Source organism: Drosophila takahashii, chromosome 2L (assembly GCF_030179915.1).
Source record: "Drosophila takahashii strain IR98-3 E-12201 chromosome 2L, DtakHiC1v2, whole genome shotgun sequence".
Classification (NCBI taxonomy): Eukaryota; Metazoa; Arthropoda; class Insecta; order Diptera; family Drosophilidae; genus Drosophila; species Drosophila takahashii.
In genome coordinates this window covers 29,064,321-29,072,884 of record NC_091678.1, presented here as the reverse complement: position 1 = coordinate 29,072,884, position 8,564 = coordinate 29,064,321, and the positions used below count along the sequence as shown (strand labels likewise).

The window sequence follows — 8,564 nt, the reverse complement described above, 5'->3', positions numbered from 1 at the left end:
ATCATCAAGTAAGAGCTCCTCCCATGAGCCTATGATTCCAAGAGCCCTTTCAAACAGTTTGGCTCTTGAAGCTCATGTCAAAAAAACAAACCAAACAAACAGCTCACGTTATTCGAACAGAAATAGCTCAAAGGTCTTAATGTCAAACATTTATAATAAACAAATTTACATTATTTTATTTACAAAAAGGGAAAACGATTATAAGGGAATCATGGCCGACCGCCAGTACTTTTTTTAGCAAACTCTTAAGAAATCGCGGTCCATAGAGGGTAATTTTTTTTAGCGATTCTTGGGGGGAGAAACGTTTTATTATTCACTAGTAGAAGCAGCAAAATAATTATCCTCGGTGGTCCCCGATTTCTTAAGAATCAAAAAAAATAAGAGACGGTTACAAGAAAACTATGGTCGACAAGCAATTTTTTGGCAAACTGTTAAAAAAAATTGCGGTCCATCGAGGGTAACTATTTATTTATAGCGATTCTTGGGCGGAGAAACGTTTTATTATTTTTTAATTTTTAACAAAGATAATTGTTGAAGAGGACAACATATTAAATCGAGTTGATCTTAAGATATTGCGGTTGCATAAAAAGCCACAAAAATCCTTCATCCAAATTAATGCAAAATAAAAAAAAAATGGTTTTTTCAGCTCCGGTCGAAAAACTGAGCTACTCGAGCCCATGATTCCATGAGCTTATGATTCCATGAGCCCTTTGTTTTCGAACGAGTCGAGTAGCTCATTGTAAAAATTTAGGAGCTGAGCTATTCGATTTGAACATTTTTGTGAGCTGATTTACTCGAGCTGTTTTTTGAAATGGGAGAAAAAGGGCTCTACGAGTATACTCGTGCAGGGCTCTATTGCACTATACCTCGTTGTAAAGGTATTTCATAATACTATAAACGCATTTTGAACGTAATTTGTCTAAATACAACATTTTAAAAATTTTAGCCAAATACAAATTTTCTAAAATTATTTTTTAGATTTTTTTTAATTTCTAATGACGAAAAATTAATACAGTCGTTATTAAATACACTTTCTAAAATGTTCTCATTCGGCACGCTGCAATAAAAAAGCCTGTGAAGAGTGAAGAAGAAAAAGGCTGGAATAGTTTGCTAGGGCGGGCCAACATTTTGTCACAAATGAATGTGCGATCTTCACTATGTTTTTACCTTGTTAAGACGTGTTTATATTTGATAAAAAGAAAATTTAAAAACCGATGATGGCATTTTACCTTATTGACGGGATGGGATGGATGTAACATTGCTAGTGTTTGAAGTCTAAGGTCAAGATATCGAGGAGATAGTCCTGACATTTATGAAAGGGCAGAAAGCGGTAGAAAATCAATAAACTGCTAAGAAAAAAAATGACATAGACAAAAAAAACGCCTGTCGCGGTAAACGATTTTACACCTGAACTGTCTGGCCTGTCAAAAAGAGCTCTGCGGGACTTCGGGGAGTAAGCCGGGAAAAACAAATAGAAACTCGCGTAAAGGCTATGAGTAGGAAAGGTGTAACAAAATGTTCCAGCGGAGCAGCTCCGGCTTAATGAAGATATTAGATGAGTGTCTTGGCAAAAGGGTTCCCATTTTGACAGCCATGACAGTCATAATAAGACAGGGTGTCATAAGCTGTTGAACGACGATTGAAAAGGTCTATAGGATTCCGAACGGGCAAGCCGAACTCTCCTAGCAGTTCTTCATATACCAAAATATTTCTTTACCGTTGCACCTTCACTCGCATTGTGGAACTAACTGGAACGTTTGTTGTAAAAACTAGCTTTCTCAATTTAAAAGATTGTGAAATAAATTTCTCTTATAAACATTTTCGAATTCCGTAGATGATCATTAATTTTAATGATTGATAATGAACTGGTATGATTTTTAATGATTACAAAAACTTGAAACTAAAATGCATTCTGACTGTTGTATTTTTAAGATCATGGAACAAGAAAGGTATGATGACGTTAAGAATCTAAATGTTTGTATTTATTACTATAAAGTGACGATAAAGTCATCCGATCTTAGTCAATTAAAAAGATATTGCTGAAATATATTGAACTCTCAGTACTCAAGACCACGCCTAGTGTTGAGCTCTGACTTTTCGGACCTCTTTGCCATCCATTTTTTGGTGAAAAATGTTATGAGTTCGCCGTGCAACGAAAGATTCCAGGGGCCGACAGCAACAAGAAGTTGCCAACTTGTCAGCTGACAGGCAGGCGGCGTTCTTCGGGCTGTCCCAGAACCCTTAAGCCGTCAACCACCTCATGTCAAAAGCCCCTTGCCTGTGGCATGTGAGCGGAAAAGGAAAAGCTGTTGGCGGCCGGGGGAGGAGGGAAAACAAAATTCAAAGGCTGCCAATTGCCAATTGAAGCCGTAAAGTATGCTAAGCAATTTGCGTCGTGTGTGTGGTATTCATGTGGGTGGTGGAAGGAGTGAACGCGGTGAGGGGTATGTGGGTGGGAACTCAGTCTATGGTGCGATATTTATTGTTGTTCCATGCCAAACTTGAGCTGGAGTTAGAGTTAGCTGACTGGTAAGGGCAAGGAAGCCAAGAGCTCCGAGCACCTGGCACCTGTCGTATCACCCCCCTTTTTATCCACCTCTGGTTGAGGACCCTTCATAAGTCGAACAGTGTGATTTGGATTTTGGAATGTAGGCTCTTGAGCAGCCATACCTGCGATGGATGAGGCGAAACCATTTCCGGTCCGCTTCCGCCCTACTTCGGCTAGGTAAAACTGACCTGAATTTATTTGGGAAGGTGGATACTTGAGATATAAAATTTTGAACCCTGTAGGTGTATTCATTGCTCCAATAATTTTATATTATAAAATTGGCCAGTAATAACTCTTTTTGAGATATTTGTATGTATTTATTTACATACATACATTCAGGCAGAAAACCTGCTTTTGCTGTATTTCCATTTCCTGGAGACCTCCAGTAACAAAGCTAATCAAAATGTCTGATACATGCACCTCACTTGTTCAAACACTCGCACGGGTTCCCGCACACGCACTTCAAGTGCAAACTTTGAGCCTTGCAGTTTTGATTTTTCTTGGGGCTTTGAGTTCAGTTGGGGAGTATGAGGCCTTACTGAAGAGTCCTTTATTGGGCGCTTCGAAAAACACTTCAATGAGTGCTCCTTGCCGAAAGGATGCCCAATGATTTTACCCACCTCATTCACATTTATGCACCTACATTTATAAATGTATACACCCAAAAAAAATTCCGTTCGAAACGTTCAAAAATCAAGCACAAACGGGGTCAACTCCAAAAGGAATAATCGGGATAAAAATTATATTTTCGGCAGGGAATAGAACCAGAACCGGAACCGATAACCGAAATAAACCGATTCCTAATGGAAAACCGGGACCGGTACCGAAAACAAAATAAAAATTTAATTTCGAACCGATTACCATATTGGGTAAGAATTTCTCAACTGCAACAACAACAAGATCAACAACAATAGATTTTCTTCAAACTCGGGTACCTCGTAGAGTTTGCCTTCGTTATCATCTGTGTTTTTTTTTTAATTTTTTTGTGTCCATTTAGAGGCGCTATGAAATTTTGAAGTTAAGAACTTAAAAAATGTTCTCAAACTTCAAATTAGTATATCTCGGGAACGGCTTAAGGGGGGGTAGGGTCTTGCTAAAAAAAAAGTTCGATTTTTTTTTAAAATTTTTTTCGTTTAGATTCACATCTTAAGATTATACAAAAAAAGTTTTAAGTCAATCGGAAAAAAACTTTAGAAGTTATGCTAATACTAGTACCCTAACCTCTAAGACTTTAGGAACGTGAGTGCATCTTTAAGTGCGTTTTTCTCGAAACTACGTTTTGAAAGTCCGTGTTCATCGGCATTTTTAAACGGCTCAACCGATCGTTTTCAAATTTGTCGCATATTTTTCTGCATAAAAAAAAACCGGCCCCCTATGAAGCGTTTTTTTTTATTTTTTAACTTTAAACATTATATTTTTAAGCCAAAAGTCAAATTTTTTAGGTGAAAAACGCATTTTTGACTTTGGACTATCGAAAAAAAATTTTTAAAAATAAAAAATTGATAAAAAAAAGGCTTCATAGGGGGCGGGTTTTTTGAATTCTTAAGCGAAATGTAAAAACTAAATGGAAATCCGATCATTTTTAGCGAAGGTACAGTGAACACCTTTTTTTAATAGTGTTCCAGCAATCGCTTTGTTACCGATATATTAGCCGATAGTATCGGCTATAAAAATTAGTGGATGTTAATTAAATGACACTTAATAATATACAAAAGGTTTGAATTAAATCCATCCAACCAGTTTTTATAGAAAAAATCGCAAAGTTAGTCGATTTTTTGGTGCCAAAGATGAGATGGACAATCTTGGATAGTTGAGTTTATTTTATATGATGAAGAAGACTTTCAAAACCGCGATCAAAAATTTTAAATAATTAAAATTCATACTTTTTGGACAACAAAAAATGTAAGAAAATATTTTTCCAATTCCCCCAGTACACATTTAAAAACGTGTAAAGTTGCACGTTGTTCTTTTAAGCCGTTCCCGAGATATACTAATTTGAAGTTTAAGAACATTTTTTAAGTTCTTAACTTCAAAAATTCATAGCGCACCTAAATGGACAATGAAGACAATTAGGACAATGCACTGTGCTTCAAATGTCGATTTTTATGGCATAAATTCTAAAAATTGAGTTACAGACTTCCAACTTTTCACATTTTGTTTTTTTTTTTAACAATAGCATGCAAACAAATTTTAAAGTCTGTGCGACCACGCCCTCTCTTGCCTCCCATTCAAGCTAATTTATAATAATACACTGTGTTATAAAATTTAACCATTATTTAATTACTTCGATGAAATATTAAAAATCCTATTTGCTTTAAATAATTATTAATATAATCAGTGTTCTAAATGTGCTCTCAAAAAAATTCTCACACGCAAGGATTCTAAAACAAGGACATTAAAGTTGAAAAATTCAGTTTTTGGAAAACTTTGAACCTATTTTGCAGACGAACGCATTCTTCGTGTGTAATGTAACTCAAAACATTTAAAAAGTGCAACTCTGTATCTTTCAAACTCCACACTCAAAATAATTTTTGTAATTTTTTTTAACGGAATTATAAGCAAAAGAAGACATTTCCTTTTCTTTCTCCTACGAATGCTTAACAAAAAAGGATTTAAAATAACAACTTTTTTAAATTTATTTTTGATGTTTAATCGGCTTTTAAGTAATAATCGATAATTTTTACAGAAATTCAATCCGAAAAAATTCAATTTTCGATTATTGCTGCGCCAAATATCCTAGAGATCGCTACGAAGAAACTTTAAGGTCCCTGAATAGTGTGGAATTGCGTGAAAAGGGGGACGAACGGGAAAAAGGTGTTAATTATCGATGGAAAACGACTTATATATATTCAAACTGGCGTACTTAGTTTTTGTGGGCAGACGTCGGGTCGTTAGTTTTATTCCACGAAACACAGGGAAGAAATGTTAATTATACCCGTTACTCGTAGAGTAAAAGGGTATATTAGATTTGTGCAAAAGTATGTAACAGCTAGAAGGAAGCGTTTCCGAACCCATAAAGTATATATATTCTTGATCAGGGGCACTAGCCGAGTCGATCTAGCCATGTCCGTCTGTCCGTCTGTATGAACGCTGAGATCTCAGAAACTACAAAAGCTAGAAGGTTGAGATTTCCCACACATATTCTTTGGCTTCAAGGGGAGTGCGAGCGAGACGGAGATGTAAAACTTTGATTAAGCATAACTTTATAACGAATGGTCCGATTTGAAAAATTTCTTCTACATTTCGATCAAATAAAAACACCTCTTAACGAGGTAAAAAACTAGTGACGATCGCGCCTTCAACATACAAAAGTTCTGATATCAACATTTGTGACGAAAAATTATAATTATAGCGGCTTTTTCCAAAAGTCGTAGAACAAAAGATTCCTATATGGAACTCTTAAGTGCAAATTTACTGATTCCATGACCCTAAAATACAGTTCGGATAGCCTCCCACAAAATTCAATACTCAGGGAGCGTTAATTGTTCGAGCTGGCAACAGTGGCTATTTTCGTATAAAAATAACTATTAAACGTGACTTTTTACAGTAATGTGTTATATACCAAAATTTAAGGAATCTCAAGGGCTATACAGTTTAAGGTTTTAAAGAAAATCGTTAGAGCCGTTTTTGAGAAAAATAAAAAAAAGCTAAAAAAAAAGTTTTAACAAATTGTCTTTTGTTTTTTTTTTTTTAACTATTACATTTACACAAATTGCATATAGAAGGCGTTTATAGCATTTCAAAATACCTTTCAAACGAGATGCAGCACAAGTCTGTAGCTTTAGTAGTATAGAAGTTACGGCTTTCCGAATTTTAGCTATTTATAGCTGTTTTCCCGCTAAACTAGCGAGTTTTTCCAAAAGTGGTAGAAGAAGAGTTTTTTATATCGATATGATGAACGTCATATCAAATTTTCAAAACTTAAAAAACATGTTTTGGACAAACTGACAAACTGACAAACTGACAAACAGAATTAAATTTTCATTTTGGGAAGATGAACAAAATCTTATTTTGGCTATAACTTTTGAACGGAGCGTCGGATTTTGACAAATGACCCCTCATTCGGGTATTTTTAAAAGGAATACAAATAAAACATTGCGAGGGGCATTTATCCCCACCGGCCCCAACAGCTCCAAATTTCGAAATTTTCACTTTTTCACTTTCACCGCTCTCTCTCCCAAGCCAATTGATTTTCTTAGAGTCTTGGTATGCAATCCTGTTAGTTTTCGTAATACCTTTCGATAGGTGTATCATTTATTGTGATCGGACCATCACAGTAGATTTTCATTTCTTCGTGTATATATAGTAGTCGCCTTCGCACACTCTCCTGGTGCGCTTCGTCACTACATGGACTGCCGTCCATAGTGATAGGCTTTGATAAACACAATCTTTAAAATCTTTAAAGGTGTGGTTACCAGACCTTTTAGAATCGTTGAAGATGTTTGTGGACGTTAGAGGGGCGTGGCCCTAGGCTTAAACAAACTTGTGCTGCGTAGGAAGCCCAAGAATATGTGTGGTTAATCCCAACTTTCTAGCTTTTGTTGTTTCCGAGATCTCAGCGTTCATACAGACAGACAGACAGAAAGTCAGACTGATAGACGTACAGCCGGACATGGCTAGATCGACTCGGCTAGCTACCCTGTTCAAGAATACATATATATACTTTATAGGGTCGGAAATGCTTCTTTGTAGCTGTTACATACTTTTGCACGAATACAATATACACTTTTACTCTAAATTGCCTTTTTGCTACATTTCCGTGTCCGCATGGGAACAAAATTCTGTGAAATAAATTGCAAAATTAATAAGGGCCGGGATATTCGCAGCTTCTGCAGCACTCGTAGATAAAGAAGAGAGTAAACAATATGTTAATACCGTAAATGTCCTTAGGAAGGGGACTGGCGTCCAAGACAGGGGTTAGGGTGCATAATGCAAGTTTCGAGTGTTTACCCGAAGATTACCGATTGAGATTTATGATAGAGTTTGCCTTTAGCTTAATGGCAGTTTTATGATTGCTCTTCTTCCGTTGATTGATAGAGCGAGTAAGTTGAAAAGGTGGAAAACTCCGAGGGTGGCCAATCAATTGGACTCAGCTGTTGTCGAAAAATTTGTCACACAGAGAAAGAAAAACTTAAGCGGAACTTACACATGTAATCGAATATGTTCTTCTCCTGTTTATCCAACTGCATCTGGGCAAACCAATTCATCAAAAGGGAAGTGCTAGAGTGTGCATCGCCACTCAAATTACAAACAATAACAATGGCGAGCCACCCCCAATCCGAAACGCACCCACTTTCCAGAGAAAAAGAGAGCCACATATGCAGCACTCATCCCTTGAGAAAATAAAAACACTTTCCTTTCGTGACTTTCCCTGTGATCTGGTGCAGATGTTTGCATTTATTTTGTAATTACTGTCACGCAATGTGACCATCAAATCAAATAAAACGAATTCCCATTTGCCAAAGTGGCGGATGCTGGAAGAGTGAAAGGTGCTTTCACCCAAATTCCAGAGTTAAGTTTAAAATCTATTGCTGGAGCGACAACTTCTTGTTCCGGGTCCGGTTTAAAGTTTCCGTCATCCAAAGGCAAAGACGGCAGTATTGGCAGCCCTTAAAGTGAATGAATATTATTGAGAGGAAAGTTCATCAGTAAGACCGATAGGCAATGAATAAATGATGAAGCGAGTTTATAGATGGTGACACAAGCGAAAGAAAAGGAAAATTATTAGCATCTTACTTAATTACAGATTAATATTTAAAGAGCTTTTAGGGTTATTTAGGGCTTACATTTTTAATCCACATCGTATCTGAATAGTTAAGTGGACGGAATAATAAGTTTCGAATCTAATACGTATAAGATAAATTATAACTATTTATGTTATTTTTTTACAGTATTTTTAAAGAATGAAACACCTGTCATTCCAATATTATCCTAGTTCCAACCATTCATGAGTGTGAAAGCGAGAGAAAAGGGACTTTAGGCACTGTATAAAAATTTATTTATGAACCGAGTTTAT

At 36.3% G+C, this 8,564-nt stretch overlaps 1 long non-coding RNA gene across 2 annotated transcripts; it reads right to left on the bottom strand.

The window, feature by feature from the left end:
* Window positions 1–6,441: 6,441 nt before the first annotated feature.
* Window positions 6,442–8,012, bottom strand: LOC138914804 (uncharacterized). 2 transcript variants are annotated; one of them, XR_011420614.1, is made up of 4 exons: window positions 7,695–8,012; window positions 7,424–7,641; window positions 7,252–7,329; window positions 6,442–7,187 (listed from the first exon to the last, which is right to left on the bottom strand). It is a non-coding gene; the product is annotated as an uncharacterized lncRNA (long non-coding RNA). The 2 variants fall into 2 exon arrangements; XR_011420613.1 differs by having other exon boundaries at window positions 6,446–7,329.
* Window positions 8,013–8,564: the final 552 nt, after the last annotated feature.